The sequence below is a fragment of the Zootoca vivipara genome, chromosome 5 (assembly GCF_965207765.1).
Source record: "Zootoca vivipara chromosome 5, rZooViv2.hap1.1, whole genome shotgun sequence".
NCBI classification, from domain to species: domain Eukaryota; kingdom Metazoa; phylum Chordata; class Lepidosauria; order Squamata; family Lacertidae; genus Zootoca; species Zootoca vivipara.
The window spans coordinates 84748954-84766842 of NC_142588.1; the positions used below are offsets into that span (position 1 = coordinate 84748954).

The 17889-nt window shown below is 45.0% G+C and overlaps 1 protein-coding gene across 4 annotated transcripts in view; it reads left to right on the top strand.

Moving 5' to 3' along the window:
• The window catches only part of NAALADL2 (N-acetylated alpha-linked acidic dipeptidase like 2), a 784863-nt gene that overhangs the window by 316658 nt on the left and 450316 nt on the right, over positions 1–17889 (top strand). The gene's annotated exons all lie outside the window — the stretch shown is intronic.

Here is a 17889-nt window from a genome sequence, read left to right on the forward strand (position 1 = left end):
ATGGGTGCCACTTTCTGCCTGCCTCTGGAAGTAAACTGTATTTGACTAGACCGGAATGGGGCACACTCAGACAGAGTGTCCGCCCCAAACAGCAGTTCACCATCCACAGTTCAGCACCCCCAGCCCCTGGTCTGACCAGGCAGCTTGCAGCCCTTCTCTTCCCTCCTCTTGACTCAACAACTGCCGCTCCTCGCTCTGACATGGTTCTGCTTCTCTCTCTGACACAACTTCCTCCGACAAGGCTCTGCCGCCCTCCCATTGTGCTCCAGTCCTCATGCAATTCCTCTGCCAAATGTCCACCCAGAGAAGTTGGGTGTCCAGTCTCCTTATGCCTGAAGTAGCCCTTCCACTACTGGGTGTGCCTTGCATCTAGTGGGCTACAGGTGCGGAAGCCACGCTCCCTTTATCTGCTGCTTGCCTGCCCAACTGCAAGGCTGCACTCAGTTGTCAGTGTGCTGCTGCTCCTGTGAGGCCAGACCCTCACTGTGTCTCTGGGGCAACTGGTGTTGCTCCTCCCTCCTTGCCCACCAGCATCCTTGTGTGGTGGTGGGAAAGGTGCAAAGGGTTTTCCAGCCTGATCAGCTTCTGATGGCAGCTCCCACTAGCCTCCTCCTCCTCCTTTTCCAGAACTTTCCACTTGTTGTGAGGCACCCCATCCTGTGATCTCAGCACTGGGTTCTTGCTTACCTACTTGCCCATTTCTCCCCGATCTCTTGGGGGACTGCCCCATGGACCCTCTCCAGTGTTCTTGCCCTCGGATCAGGCATGTAGTGCGAGGTGTTCCACGATACTACGTGAAAGGGAACAGAGCATTTCAACATGCACAATGCCTAAGGCCAGACACATTATCATCAGCTAATGTAGCAGATCTCTCCTCTACCCTGGCTGTAAAATATAGCAATACGAATAATTGCAAGATTACTCACTTGCTCTTTCAGTATAAGAGTTCTGTTTAGGCTTAATGTAGCCTCATTCACTGCGGGGTTCTGGTGATTCCTTTATTCCTCCCTGAGAAAGTTCAAGACTCTTCTTCTCATCACAGCATTGTGCTTGTCTATCCCTTTCTAGTAACTGGGCCCCTCACTATTCTTTCTTGTATCTAAGGAATTAAGTTTACTCTTCTTATCGGAGAAATATCCCACGTACCTTGTAATCACTTCCCTCCTGAAGGTTAATTTACGGGTCTGATATGTTACAACATCTTCCTCCTTTTGCCTCCAAAGTCCATTGCCAGTGTGGTGTAGTGGTTAAGAGTGGTAGACTCGTAATCTGGTGAACCGGGTTCGCGTCTCCGTTCCACCACATGCAGCTGCTGGGTGCCCCACTCACTTCACAGAGTGTTTGTTGTGGGAGAGGAAGGGAAAGGAGAATGTTAGCCACTTTGAGACTCCTTAAGGGGAGTGAAAGGTGGGATATCAAATCCAAACTCCTCCTCCTCCTCCTCTTCCTCCTCCTCTTCCTCTTCCTCTTCCTCTTCTGTCACGCTTTCAGCCTGGGTCTCTCCCTCTCCCAGCCGTACCTTCCCCTTACATGTTCAGGGGAGAACAGAGCATGGTCAGGCCTCAGCCAGTTTATAACAACAGCAGCAAACAATTTGCACCCCAAAGCAGCTGCCCGAGGCACTTGCCTCACTCTGCCTAATGTTAGGGACAGCCCAGGCTGCCATTGCTGTGGAATTAACACCCTAGAGTAGGCCTGCAAGAATATTCCATCATCAAGTTTACCAGGAAAGGGCAGAAGAATGAGATTTTATGAGACTCTGGGAGCATCAAGTCTGTACTCCAGATAGCAGAATTAGTCTGCAAATGAAAAGCTTCCTTCACATCAGTTTGCAGGTCATAGGGAATGGTGAGTAATTAATATGCATTCTTCAGAGCTCTGAACACCCCTCCCCCAATTTCCTGAGCCAATATTTCTTGCTTATTCTCCAATAGTTCCTTTACAAGCCCACTTTTCACTCTTCCTATACGGCACTACTTGCTGGCCTAATGATCATAGCTTATGTAGTGCCATTTCTGCCTTGGGGAAATTATGAATTGATTATTGTGTCTGGAGGATGGCAGCACACTTGGCTGTTGTTTTATAAACTGTCCTCCTTCAGAGCAACCAGTTTTGCCTACCACTTTTTGTTAGGGAAGTGATCAGATCCTAGAAGCTTGAAACAAGCATCTCAGCTAACTGAACTGAATGAGATGGCCAGGCCTTCAAAGTTCTGAAGAATGTGTGGATTCAACATGATGAGAGAAGTTCAGTTTTGCTTTGACTTTCTCCTGCTTCGGTGGTTCCTTGCGGTGGGCAAAACTCATTATGGGGGATACCCAGAAACTTGATTATTACAGGAGGCCGAGGCGAGGGGAGAGGGGCAGACTGCAAGGCCAAGGAGACCATTGTGTTGGGTTATCTTTCCCCACATCGGGATATTTAGAGGTAATGGGTGGAATTCAACATCATGCTAATAAGATTGTTCCATCAGCGGAAACATTTCTGCTCACCAGATGGAACAATCTCTTCACTCCTCTCTCCATGCTCTATGATTCTGTGATTCTGTGATTCTATTATGGGGGTTCTACATACCCTCCAAAGTGGATTTGCGGGAGGTGGGGAAATCCAAACTACACTAGCAGGACTCCTTCCACTGGTTTCCACTACTGCACCAAGTTAGTTGAATCCTGCCCATAGTTTGAATCCAACAATGATATTTAATGCAATTGCTGAAAGAATCAATTTCAAGTGAAAGCTCATGACCCTCATACGGTGTTTCCACTGCCTTTTCTTGAAGGTGAATAATTATGCTTGTTGAGTCTCTGCAGATGGGACACCTTCACACGGGACACCCACATTCTGTTAGCAAGGTCACTTAAATCAGACATCTTCAGCAGTTTCAGACCCATGGCCCACTTTTAACCCAAAAATGCATTTGGCAATGTATTTATTAATATTTTACAATATACTTGCATGATGGAAGTGCTCCTCTTGTGACCCGACTTCGATCAGGCTGTGACCCACCACTTGAAAGCCAGAGCAAAACACAGTGTATCATTTCAGGTACAGAGAGGTTTTTGTCTTCAGGCCTTGTTCATGGCAGGAAAACATTCAACAAACATACATGGGGACAAAACTCCCTCATAACTACACAGCCAATCAGAACATGTGCCACCTCAGTTAAGATCATGCTGTTCTGACTGGTTGCTAAGCAACGCATTCTCCATCACCACCCTCTTGGTTAGCTGACCAAAACTGAGAAGAGAATTAACCCCTTAAGTTGCAAACTGAATGATCCCTGCTGCTGCACTTCTAACACAACACACATTACATTAGGTATGTGGTAGAAGGGAGGGGACATGTTTCACCCATTTTCAGATTTTGGATGACCCCTGAGGGGCCCTTAGCTGTGTGGGTCCAGCACCTCCACACTTCAGTTCCTGCTGCCCATTCACTTCCTCTCTTTGGACCCAATCGATGCAACCACCCAGAAGGAGGTCACAAAAAGCAAATGAAGGACACCGCTGAAACTTCTCACTCGGTTCATGTTTTGCATGCCTGGAACACTGAAACCAGAGCAGCGCACGGAAACGCCATTTACCTTCCCTCTGGAGCAGTACCTATTTATCTACTTGCACTTTTTGGTGTTCTTTCGAACTGTTAGGTTGGCAGGAGCTGGGACCGAGCAATGGGAGCTCACCCCATCATGGGGATTCGAACCGCCAGCCTTCCGATCGGCAAGCCCAAGAGGCTCAGTAGTTTAGACCACAGCGCCACCAGTGTCCCTTAGAATCATCTTATAAAACAATTATAATTAGGGATACATTGCACAATGGCTAAAAAGTTCCCCTTTCATGCTGACACAATCCTAACCTCCCCTCTCTGCTGCTGGGGCTTTGAGAGATTTTGCGGCTTTGCTGCTTATTATGGTCACAGTGGAAGATGGGTGAGTAGGTGCAGGATGATGAGACCTGATTGAGTTCCGACGCCACCATGTGATCACTGTGAGACCAACTTGGGATCAAATGGATACAGTGAGATGGCTCAGCCCTGCCCTCCTACCCACAGAATGCCCCAGCTGGGGTGGGGTGGGGTTCACTGGCTCTTTCCAGAATGGTTCTCGCTAGCAGGGCTTCCATCTATTCAGCAGTCAGTGGGAGCAGTTAGATGGAAGAGCTGGGTGGAGGGATACCTCCATTCCTTCCAAACACACACACACTCAGCCTGGCGTAATCCTGGGGGGGGGCATAGGTTGCTCTGCCCAATGGCCTCGAAAAGGATTAAACCATTTAAAAAGTACTCTGGCTGTGCCAAAGAACATGTTTGTCGATTGAACAAATGCCTAAAAGATAGGTCTATTTCAATGATTATTTGTAGAACTCAATCGGATCAGCTGTTTTTTCTCCGAACGAAAGGAGTAGGATGATGGGGAGGAGGGAGAAAGGACTAATGCAGGGGTGATCATAGGAGAAAATTGCTGCTCCATTAAAGTCTAGTGTTGTTGTTGTTGTTGTTGTTTAGTCGATTAGTCGTGTTCGACTCTTTGTGACCCCATGGACCAAAAGTCCAGAGTTAATAAATGCTAAATAAGTATGTATAGCTGCATTATGTATGGTGGAAATCCAAGGACTAACTTAGCTTGCACTTATATGCACTTATATGATCCATTACACATGTCAGTTGTTGCAGGGAAATTCCCCCGTATGAAAGCCACGACAGCTTGCATTTTTCTGTAGGCACCTCTTATGGGTTTGCCTAGAAAGCACTGGGATTGGTCCTCTCCTGTAGACATTGCAAGCTTTATCCAAACTGTTGCCTCTTCCCTTATTCAGCTACTAGCAGACCTAAATTCATTGTGACAGCAGAAAAGGTTCTAAGCAGATTGAAGGAAAATAAATAGTTTATACATAATATATGCTACCCGACACAAATGTGTTTTATAGTCCTGTGACACAGGAAGCCTTGGGAAATCTTACACTCACAGGTGAATCTGCCATTACATTTTTCCTACGTGGAGCCACTCTTCAACCCAGCCACTATTTTTAAGCACAAAACCTCCAAGGCACCATACACTAAGATCTTCTTTACCTATTTAATCCATCCTTAAAATATGCACACATCAAAACAGCTTGGGGCATCGCGGTGCCATTCCGAGTGAGAAAAGCTGGGTGAAAAAAATGTCCCAGCGGGGCCGAATCCCTGCTTGCATCCTTGTAGTTTCACAGCAGAGGTCAAAGAGCATTCATTAATAATAATAATAATAGGTAATAATAATATTAGGTAATAATAATATTAGGTAATAATAGCAACGTGTATTTATAGTTACTTTTCAAGTCTATTCCCTGCAGTGCTATTGGAAAGGCTGTACACCATAAGGGCCATAAGACACTGCAGATCTCCCTCTCCACACATGGAATGACAGCAGCTCCCAGGATTTTAATGAAAGATTTCCCTAGTGCTGCTCCCCTCATGATCTTTTTACCTACCATTCCCAAGGATTGAACTTGGGATCTTGTGGAGGGTATACCAGGCAAACTAATTGTTGGGAGATTCATTCCCCGTGTGCAGTCATAGGTTTATTGTGTATCATATGACTGTGTGTGTTTTCATTCCACAGAGTGGATGTGACGTAGACAGGATGTTTGTCTTACGTGTTCTTGAAGTGGAACTGTTGTTCCTTTGTTCACTCTCTTTACTGCCTGTGATGCTAGAGAGAGGGAGCCACAATGAAGAGCTCCGAGCCTGTTTATATGTAAATATACTAGCTTAGCCAGAATGCTGTGCTACTGAGTCTGTCACGCAACTGCGCAAACCTCTGTGGATCCCTAAAGTGTGCTGGTGCTTCACATCACCAGTCACTGTGATGTTCGGGCTGAAGAACGCTCAAGAATCTCCCAAACGATCTCCAAGGAGGGAGGCAGCATGCCAGTCGGGTATGTGTCTCTGCCATGGCCTTACTCACAAGTAGGCACCCTCCTGGGCATGCTGACACTAATACCAGTGTACTGGAAGAAGCAAAGACCACCAGTGTTGAAGCAATGATTCTTCAACATCAACTTCGTTGGACTGGTCATGTTGTGCGGATGCCTGATGAACGTCTTCCAAAGCAACTACTCTATTCCAAACTTAAAAATGGAAAGTGCAATGCTGGTGGTTAACAAAATAGGTTCAAAGACCTTCTCAAGGCAATTTTTTTTTTAAAAAAAATGTAGTATAAACACTGACAACTGGGAGACACTGGGCTGTGAGAGCTCCAGTTGGAAAACAGCCTTTACCAAAGGTGTAATGGGCTTTGAAGACACTCGAACTCAGGACGCATGGGATAAATGTGCAAAGAGGAAGGCACACTTGGCAAATCCACACCATGATCAACTCCCGTCAGGAAACCAATATCCCCACTGTGGAAGGACGTGTGGATCTAGAATTGGCCTCCACTGTCACTTATGGACTCATTGTTAAAACCGTGTTTATGAAAGACATTCTTACTTGGCTACGAGTGATCGCCAAAGAATAAGGTTATCTGCCAGTGATCTATGGGAACATCCCCTCCAGGATGGGCCAATGAGAACAGGCAAACTCAAAATTGTGTTGAGCGTAAGCTTCTAACTGTTGCAGTCATTCCAGTAAACCGAAGGCCAATTTGCATAGATCTAAAAGTGGAGGTGAACCTTGATTCCGGATAGCCAGTCTTCAGATAATAGGATTCTTTTGCACTATTCATTAACCTCAAAGAACTCCCAGACATATTCATAAGCCTCCAAGTCCAGTGCAGAAGATAATGTGATTACCATTGTAATTAATTGGAAATAATACTCAGACTTTAATTCCCTTTGCCATATGCTTCCCTGCATGCTAGAGTGCGAGGTGCTCAGAATCTATTTATGCTCCAGCTAGTGAATGGCGCATGCTGCATTGTTAAGCTAACTGTACTGCTGATGTTTAATGTCGTTTAGAATATAATTAACGTCAGATAAGTACCTAGCTGGACAAAGCATAATCTGGTCAAATCTCCATTTATAGATGGCTATGGCAAAACAAGGCGTAATGATGCAACGTGGGCTGTTCGAGGTTTCATTATATGGGAAAGACAAGGGGGTTGCATTCAGAAGTCCTCAGCTTCCATCTCCAGCACTGCCAGGTAGGGCTGGGGAGAAACCTCTATCTTGAAACCCTGGAGAGCCACTGCCAGTCCGTGTAGAGCAGGTATCTTCAACCTTTTCAGACTCAGGATCCACTTCTAACCCAAACATGCATTTATGGACTCATTTCTTAACATTTTACTACATGCAATGCTCCTGTTGAGATCCACCTTGGATCAGTCTGCAACACACCAGTTGAAGATCAGTGATGTAGACAATATTGAGCTAGATGACTCAATATAAGGCAGCTTCCTAGTGTCCCCGGAAGACGAAAGATCTCATTTAGCAACAGAAAGGAAGAAGGAAAATCTCTTTTACTCTGTTTCAGTGACTTAAAGTTGTTAATCTGGTCCAAGATGATCAACTTCTTATTAATCATAATAATTAGAGACAGATTTACTGAGCATTAGTGCAATTTTCAATCATGCTAATAGTTGTGCAATCCACTGTTCATTAATATAAATGAGGTAAATTAGGACCATGACATTATAAAGAAGAGGAAGGAGCTGCTGGAACTTTCACTGATCCTCCCCAAACTCCATCAGTTTAATTGTGATATGTTGTTGCTCAGTAGCCTTTTCTCTCTCCCTCTGTAACTACCATCTGGGTGGTGTTTTTTTGTTTTTGTTTTTAAGCATAGATTGTTCCACAGTAATTGATGGGAGCCATTGAAAGAGCTGGATTCACTGTGTGATCTTAAGAGCTGTCTGCACCAAAGGGTGGTCCACTGCTCTGTTCTCCAGAGACTGATCAGCAGTGCATTTTATCCACAGCCTGGCAGCCTGGCCATCATCTTGCATTGTCCCCAGTTCCCCAGACTTAGCATTGTTCCAGGGCAGTGGGTGGTAGAGTAATGGTGGGTGCAAATATTATTACTATTATTAATGGTGAAGAGGATTCAGAGACAATTCTGCAATGTGGCTTTCTTTTCCTAGGAGGGTGAGAAAAAGAATCTTAGCATTCCCCTGTCCCAGGAAAATGTCTTCTGGTGTTTTGGCTGAACTCTTACACCTCTTAAACCTTCTCCTCCCACCTTTTCCTTAACAAGTGTAAACCTTCCCCCCCCCTTAATGCACCTTGATTAAAGTTTGATAGAGTCAAGCAAGCTAAGTAACACTGCTGTGTTTAGGGAGGGCTTTCAGACTGACAAATCATCCTTTGCTTATCTCAAAAGTCTACTGATCCAGCTGTCAAGTAAGGACATATTCTGAAGGCATATTGTTCTTATCAATGGGGCCCACAACATTTTACACAACATTGAAAACCACCTGTTTTCTAATTAGTATTTTAAAACAAATTCTATAACTTTTTTTTTTTAAAAAACCCATTATTTTAGCAGAATTAATATTCTGGCACATAGACCGAATCTATCAGGCATTAGCTTTGACAACCACGCATGCCACTTTAGGAGGTGTAAATTGATGTAGTAATTTTTGCCTCTCTCTCTCTTTTTGCCCAGATCATGTTTTTGAATAACGTTTTATTTGTGAAATGATTCCCTTGCCTCTCTGCACTAATAATCTATGCTTGCGTTGGTTTCAAAAAGCATTGCTTTGCCCTTGGCTACTGCGGGGAAACAGCTGCGATTTGAGATGTCAACTTTGCCATTAACATCAAGTGCTGTGAATCACTTTCCATGAATGTGTTTTGACACAGCATTGTTGGGTGTGGATAGATGAATATCTGGGAGACTGACTGCCTTGTCAACTTGAGCAAAAACATTTGCTTTCTTTCCCCTCTGATCCAGATTTTCTCTTGTTGGTTACAAAGACTCCACCCTCCTCCATATTTAATTAAACTTTGAATGGATTGGTATCAGAAGCAGCTCACCAGGTGGGGGGCAGAACTGGTGCCAAGCTAGCTTCCTGACAGCTGGGTCGCTGTTGCTCATTGGAGAGAGAGGGGCAAGGTGATGTGGTACCCAATGAGCTGCAAATAGACCCGCAGAACCTAGTTAGAATGTGCCCTTGAACTCTGATAAGATCTGGGTGGAGGGTTGAGAGGTATGTGTGTAAGAACTAGTCTGCTGTAGAAAGCTACCTCCTACATTCAGTATTGCACCCACCTTTGCTTTTAGGCCTGCCTACCACCGCCCCCTGTGTTGTAAGAAAAAAATGCTCTCTTTATCCCTTATGGGGTATCCAAGAGCCCGTATAGAGTCCCTTTGTAGGTTTTCTATTGATAGGAGAAAATAACAGAGGCCAACCAGAGAATATTGAGAAGCAAAGCAGCTAGTGAGCCTGGTCTTTATTAAACTGTTGCAACAGGGTCCCCCACTCACCCCACACAGGGAGGGAGGAGAGGAACCCAGAACAATGGTGTGCAAGCTCTTATACATATAGACTTTTGAAATTGCCTACCCTGTAGCTCAAGGACCCGCCCGCCCCCCAAAAAACCATCATACATACATCACAGAAAGAGGTGGTCCCCAGCGGAAATTAGAGTGTGTTGCTTCTCTCTTGTCTGCCTGGATACCTGATAATGCCTTACTCTCTGATTGCCTTTTCTGAGCAGCCTAGCCATTCCTTTGAGATGGTAAATACTTAGTTCCTGAATCTACTCTTACCCATATTGATAGTGTGCTCAACTTAACAGATACTTGCCAGACTGTATTTACAGGGAGGTAGAAGCCCCTACAGCCCAAAGACAATTGGAAAGCTTTTCCCATTTCCTTCCACCTTGCAGAGAAATATTTGAGGACAATTTGGGAAAGTCAAAATGGCTTCAGGATTGTTCTCCTGTACTATTTCAGACATGTGGTTTATATACTTACGTATGTGTTTGCCTTGTACATTTATGAACATTTATATATCTTGTTGTTGTTTAGTCGTTTAGTCGTGTCCGACTCTTCGTGACGCCAGGCACTCCTGTCTTGCACTGCCTCCTGCAGTTTGGTCAAACTCATGTTCGTAGCTTCGAGAACACTGTCCAACCATCTCGTTCTCTGTCGTCCCCTTCTCCTAGTGCCCTCAATCTTTCCCAACACCAGGGTCTTTTCCAATGATTCTTCTCATCTCATGAGGTGGCCAAAGTATTGGAGCCTCAGCTTCAGGATCTGTCCTTCCAGTGAGCACTCAGGGCTGATTTCCTTAAGAATGGAGAGGTTTGATCTTCTTGCAGTCCATGGGACTCTCAAGAGTCTCCTCCAGCACCATAATTCAAAAGCATCCATTCTTCGGTGATCAGCCTTCTTTATGGTCCATAAAGAATTCCCATAACACCTGGAAGGTTACCCAGAATGGAATGTGACCCTCTATCTGAAAATGGTTCTTCATCATAGAGGTGGATGTTCAAATTTCAGTAGTGCCCTGTGTGTTGCCAACATTAGGCACCCCCCTCACCTCTCACCTTCCGTTCTTCTCAATTCACTATGCCATAGTTGTGGTGTCCTGCGGTATCCCCCAGACTTGGCTCCCCCAGTGCAGCAGAACCAGTCATGCTGCCTTAAATTGACCTCTATCCACCACCGCCTTAAAGCCTGTCACAACCAGGCGGTGGCATGCAAAGGGAAAGGGAAGGAGGGTATTTTTCTCCCCCCTTGCCCATTGCGCTGGCTTCTGGCTTAGTAGCAGTTGTTGTTTAGTCGTTTAGTCGTGTCCGACTCTTCGTGACCCCATGGACCATAGCACGCCAGGCACTCCTGTCTTGCACTGCCTCCCGCAGTTTGGTCAAACTCATGTTCGTAGCTTCGAGAACACTGTCCAACCATCTCGTCCTCTGTCGTCCCCTTCTCCTAGTGCCCTCAATCTTTCCCAACATCAGGGTCTTTTCCAAGGATTCTTCTCTTCTCATGAGGTGGCCAAAGTATTGGAGCCTCAGCTTCTCAATCTGTCCTTCCAGGGAGCACTCAGGGCTGATTTCCTTAAGAATGGATAGGTTTGATCTTCTTGCAGTCCATGGGACTCTCAAGAGTCTCCTCCAGCACCATAATTCAAAAGCATCAATTCTTCGGCGATCAGCCTTCTTCTTCCAGCGTCATAACTTTTATATGCCTGTTGTCTTTGTCCATGGAGTTTTCTTGGCAGGGATACTGGAGTGGCTTGCCAGTTCCTTCTCCAGGTGGATCACGTTTAGTCAAAACTCTCCACTATGACCTGTCCATCTTGGGTGGCCCTGCATGGCATAGCTCATAGCTTCTCTGAGTTATTCAAGCCCCTTCGCCACGACAAGGCATTGATCCATGAAGGGATCAATGATCCATGAAGGTAGCAGTACTAAGATACAAATAAATTAGGAGGAAGCCACTTTCAATGCAGGAGGACTTGTTGTCTCAGTAGATGTTGCTGTTTTTTATATCACCACTAGCCTTATGGTGAAACACAGCAGTTAAAACAGCTGCTAGATGAGCGGTTAATAAGGATCTGGGGAAGAAATGGAAACCAAAGGAGATGTTGTGTGAGACGTTGCAAAGGGGGCATATTTGCCTAGTCTAAACCTTGTACAAATGCCAGCCAGGAAGCACTTTGATGATGCTCTATAGAAGCACTTGAAAGCTGGTGAGAACGTTCAAGGGGAAGTATGATAAGCAGCAGTAAGCAAGTCAGCACTTTGATTGGAACCACGATAAGCAACGTTTCAACACAATGCCCGATTGAAAGCCAGCTTTGAACAGGAATGATGACTCCGTAATAGGGAACCGGCCAACTGGAAAATCCCATGCATGCTAAAATTCCACCGTGGCTTGTGTGAAAACATTTCTTGGACATGCGGTGCCACCTTTATGAGAGGTGGCAACATCTGAGGAAATGTAGAGGAGGAAAATACCAAGGCTGTGCTGCTCCACACACAAAAACCACATCTGCTAGCACAAAAACAGAGAACAGATGTAGTATCAACGAAAGAAGCGTGGCACCTTAAAATGTTGGAATTTGCAGGATTAGCAGGAATGACCAGTAGAATAAGAAATCAGGATGGAAAAAAAGTTTAAGGAGGATTGGATAATATATATATAGATTACATGAAAATATATCATAAACAGATAATTACCTTAGCAGGTTGTTAGAGATAAGGAGAGTCAAAGACAAAGGACTGGAAAACCAAGAAGACAAGAAAGCAGAGTATAAAAGGAGCCGTGGAAGGAGAGTAAGGGAGGTCCATTAATGTTTGTATCTGAAAGCAAATGAATGGGTAACAATTCTGAATTGTCTTTGAAATGCAAATAAATAAAATATAAATAAAAAAGAACTCAGTGGGGCTTACTTCTGAGTAGACTGTGCCGGGCTCCATTTACAAAAAAGGAATGAGCAATCTGCGCCAGGAGGGCCAGCTTCTGGGGGCTGAGCCTTTATGTCTCCCCCCCTCCATATTTTTGGGGTGGGGGTTGGACCCCACAATGTCCCCAAAACGCAGAGGTGCTTTAGGGTGGAATGTTGTCCCCAAGGAGGTTTGCCTAGTGCCTTCATTACATATATTTATGCGCCGGGCCAAAACATAGCGCTTCAACCAGGTTTTCAGCTACCGGTACATAGCCTTTAAAATGTTCCTGTGGGAGGGGTGTTATTGGTTCCCCCCCCCTTGTTTTGTTATGCATTTTGCATTTTGCATTTTGCATTTTCATGTTGTGAATCGCCCTGTGATGTTCGGATGAAGGGATTAAATTCGGATTAAATACAAATTTAATAAATAATAATAAAATAATTTAAAATTATAATTCTTAAGTGGAGGCTGCACAGCCTTCTTCCAGGGATGCTGTGGTTGCATCCTGCATTGCAGGTACTGTGTGGAGTGGGGGTTCAACTAAATGGCCTCTAGTGACCCTCCCAAATCCATTATAGTTCAAGCTGGAAAGAGCTGCAGAAATAATTGGAATGATTCTGCTCACTGGAATTCCTTGTAGGAGTGTGCTCCTCTGTCTGTAAAGCAGATATTAAGTTATTGGGTTGTTCTTTGCACAAATGCCAAATAGAAGATTTTAAAATATCCGAGCCCTAAAAATATGAGCAGCCTGCATAATTTTATAACTGATACTTTCTGTATGGAACAAATAGATAAGGAGATACCTGGATGATTGCAAACTTCAAGGACAGCCTGCATTTTCAGAAGTCTTCCATATTGCACATTCAATTCTCTATAAAGGCATTTTGACCCCGGTACACAAAGCCTATAAAAAAATTAACTGTCTTCACTACCGTCTTTCAGCAAGGCCACATTATTCCGTTATTCTCCTATCAGAAAATGAAGGTGAAGAACTTATGTTTGATTGCAAATTTCCTGAATATAAATGGCAGTTGAGATGCTAATAAACATTTACAGTATACCCCAGAACAAATTGTGAACATCACCATAAATCTCTAGGAAAGATACCTCGGCCTATTAAAATACCTGATAAATCATCTTTACAAGGATGTGCTTGAGAAAACACTGTCTTTCGTTAACAAGCTTCCTTTAACAAAATTATGAACTCAGGAGTGTCAGAACTTGTCGGAACTCCAAAGAAGACTCCAAAGAATCTAGAATTCTACTTTGAAAGTTACCTTGACATTCACATTAGCATGGCTGAAAGGCATGTATTCCCAAGGTCAATTAACTTTAGACTATTGCATGTTGGTATGGTTGCTCAGACCATCAGTCTTTAGTCTGCTCTCATTGCTGTGGACATATGTGGCTGGTAAAGTCATACCCATCCATGCCCACATAGAGTCATCTTCTTCCACCACCCCAGAGCCGGAGTCTCTGATGTTTTTTGCTAGAGAGTTTGAGCCTCCATCTAGAAGCAATCCACCCAGAAGACTCTACCCTGAGGACCAAGCAAAGACAGGCGATAAAAGCCTTTGTATTCATGTTTAGCAGCTTGCAGCTTTATACTGACTGCCAGTCACAATGCTGTTTGTTTCCAAATGTGGCTGAAGAGAGATCAGGTGCTGTATTCCCAGTCAATGGCTAGGCTAGATTCTAGCTTCCGCACATGGAATTCAATGCCCTGGTAGAAAGGACTTGGTGGGCTAATTCTGGCCTCATTTCTGTTGTAAGTGAACAAGCCCTAGTCTTCATCACTGACGTTTCAGCCGTGACAGCTTATAAGTGCAGAACACACACACAGCAAGAAGCTACACTGAAAAAGCAGTCACACAATTCCCATAGGATAAGCACTGTCCGTATATTTGCAAAGGATGTTTTGGGTTCTTGGGGCAAGAAGGAAGCCTGTGACTGGAAAGATGTCTTAGACTCTGCATTGGTGTAATTGTGCCATTGTATCAGCTCATGCCCATCTAATTAAGTATTCTTTTTTCCAGTGGGGATAAGTCAGTTTCCATTGGAAAGCTCAAAAGCAAGGCATGGGAGATGATAGCCTTCATGGCTTATTTGTCCCCAGATATACGGCCCATGTATTTGGAGGCGCCATGCACCTTCAGACCACAGCATTTCATCCCATTCACTTTGATAATTTTCATAGAATCATGGAACTGAAGAGTTAGAAGGGACCCTGAGGATCACCTAAGACCAGGGGTCTGCAACCTTTAAGACAAAAAGAGCCACTTGGACCCGTTTCCGAAGAAAAAAAATAAACTGGGAGCCGCAAAACAGGGACATAATTAGAAATCAGAGGGCCCCATAGCAAAATTTGCTATGCCCAATAATCAATGCCCCAAAATGCCATAGAAAATTAATCAGGGCCCCAGTGTACCATAAATCATAATCAGTGCCTGATGTAAATAATAATTAATAATGAGGGCCCAATGTCATCCTCGTCATTATAAAAATAACTTTGAGTTTGGGCTGCCTTGATTACTGGGAATGGGCACCAGCAACCACTGCCTTATGAGTTTGGGCTGCCTTGATTACTGGGAACATAGCTGCCAAGTTCTCCCTTTTTTTAAGGGAAATTCCCTTATGCTGAATAGGCTTCCTCGTGAGAAAAGGGAAAACTTGGCAGCTATGACTGGGAATGGGCACCAGCAACCACTGCCTTATGAGTTTGGGCTGCCTTGATTACTGGGAATGGGCAAAACTCTGACTCCCTTATTAGGACACCTGTATGGTTTCATGTGTGTTGCTCCCATCAAGTGAACTTATAAAATTTCCTCATATTGAATCAACCCATTGATTAATACATCTACCTCTATCTCCTGACCAGTCCGGCAGGAGGCCACAGGCAGGCCGCAGGCAGGAGCAGCAGCAGCAAACACGTGCTCCGAGCCCGCAAGCCTTTTCTGCTGCTGGGCGGGAAGAAGCGCGCCTGTTTAAAAAAATGAATAACTCCGCCCCCGCCCCCGTGAGCCTATTGGCTGCAGAAATGCGGCGGGGAGGGGCTGATGCAGGGAGGGGGCCGACCACGCTCCCCGGGCTGCTAACGTCACCTTGCGTCCTTTTTGCACAGCGCACACGCACAACGGAGTTGTGGACTCCGGCGGGCGCCGTGCGGGGCGCAGGCGCACAGCGTGCCGTCGCAGCTGTGTGCTCCGGCAGCGGTGGGCACCGCGAGAGTGTCTGGCGGGCGTGGCGTGCGCCGCCGCATGGCTCAGGCGGCGCATGGCTCGGACGCCTCCTCCCCTCGTATCCGCTCCAGAGCCGCAGCAAATGTGTAAAAGAGCCACATGCGGCTCCGGAGCCGCAGGTTGCAGACCCCTGACCTAAGACCAACCCCTTGCAAAGCAGGAATTTGCAGCTCCCCCATACAGGGATCGAACCTGCAGCCATGGCATCATCAGCACCGTGCTCTAACCAACTGAGCTATCCAGGCTGTTCCCCAATGAACCGAAAGTGACTGACTGGTTGGCCATCTTAGGGACATAGGAAGGTGTCTTCTACTTAATTAGACCACTGGTCCATCTAGCTTAGTTTTGCCTGCACTCACTGGCAGTGGCTCAACAGAGTTCTAGATAGGGGGCATTCCCAGCCCGATCTGTAAAAGCCTTAGATTGAACTTAGGACCCTCTGTAGATGCTGTACTGTACCATAAGCTCTTTCTAAGGGTTCTTCTTTCTCCCCCTCCTCCTCCAGTTGATGGTTGAGTGATGAAAACATTGTGAGGCTTCTAATTCACCTGAACACTTTCATGGCTATAACAAACTATTTTCACCCTATCTAAGTAAAGCGAGTGTGTCATCTGAGTTAATACCAATTTTGTAGTTCTGGAACAACAATTCCCTTGGTACGCTGGTATTTTTCAGAGCCGTGTAATGAAATGACAAGGAATACATTGTGGGCTAAAAGTAGGCAGAGGTGGAGGCTGTTTCTCGATTTCAGGGTGATTCAGAACAAAGAGCACTCAAATGTTTCTCTTCACCTTATAAAACAAGTAATAGCAAGTATGTACATCTCAGAATCATAGAGTCATAGAGTTGGAAGAGACCACAAGGGCCATCCAGTCCAACCCCCTGCCAAGCAGGAAACACCATCAAAGCATTCTTGACATATGCCTGTCAAGCCTCTGCTTAAAGACCTCCAAAGAAGGAGACTCCACCACACTCCTTGGTAGCAAATTCCACTGCTGAACAGCTTTTACTGTCAGGAAGTTCTTCCTAATGTTTAGGTGGAATCTTCTTTCTTGTAGTTTGAATCCATTGCTCCGTGTCCGCTTCTCTGGAGCAGCAGAAAACAACCTTTCTCCCTCCTCTATATGACATCCTTTTATATATTTGAACATGGCTATCATATCACCCCTTAACCTTTAATATACGACCCTTTAATATACACCAAAATGTACAGATGAGAGATAAGGTTGATTATTTGGAATCTTATTATTTGGAATTCCATAAGTTGATTCCTCAGATAATGGACATTTGCAGCCTAGCTGATGGACAGAGGAGCTGGGATGAACACATCAGTCCTATTCCTAGCTCTTGACATGTTTGCATCCCCTCCTGCCACTTCAGCTCCCTGATATAGAGCAAGGAGAGACTACAAATATTATGAATGTAGTAATAAAGGCGATGAGCCCAACCTCAGCGTTTTCAGAGATATGCAATGGAAGTTCTTTTAGTGTACCTTCTTAGAGCTCCTCCTGGAGATTCTCCTCCATTCAGGAAAAGGCTAATATGTGTTGAACCTTTTGCACATGGCCTGGGATTTAGCTGCATCTGTTGCAGGCAGGGGGAGAAGGCTGCTTGTTTGGCAATTGAGCGTCTCTGTGAACTGAGAACTATGCATGGATTGATTGATTAATTGACAGGTGCAATATTTTGCTCATGTTCAACCAAGTAATGGAAAACTTGCCTTAATACATTTCATGCCCATAGTAGCCTTTTCTCCCATTTTCCTAACTTATATCACTTTTAGCAACACTTGTTGCTTTCAGTTGACACACCAGCAGGTCATATAAGTTTCAGCATTTTCATGTTTGGGTGAGTAAATGCCTCTGAGGAGGACTTGCCAGGTTTCAATGAATGTAGATTTTCTAAAGCTTAACCTAAAATTGTGACAACTTCCATAATACTACATGTGAAGTGATGGGTGGGTCAGGGTGGGATGGGGGACAATGTAATTTATCTTGTTATTCCATCCTTCTCCCTTTATATGCTACCAGTACTTAGGACTTACACCAGGAGCAGCCAGCATGGTTCCTGCTTGTTGTTGGATTCCAAGTCTCCAGGATGGGAGACACCTGGCTTGAGAGCAGTGCATGTGAAAAGGATCTACCGTGTTTCTCATATTATAAGACAAGTCTTATATTTATTTTTTCCTCAAAAAACACACCATGGCTTATTTTCAGGGGGTGTCTTATTTTTCCCCTCCTCCTCCTGCCGCGGCCGGCATTGCTGCTGCACCTATCACTATGTCTTATTTTCAGGGTATGGCTTATATTCCTTGAATGCTTAAAAATCCTGCT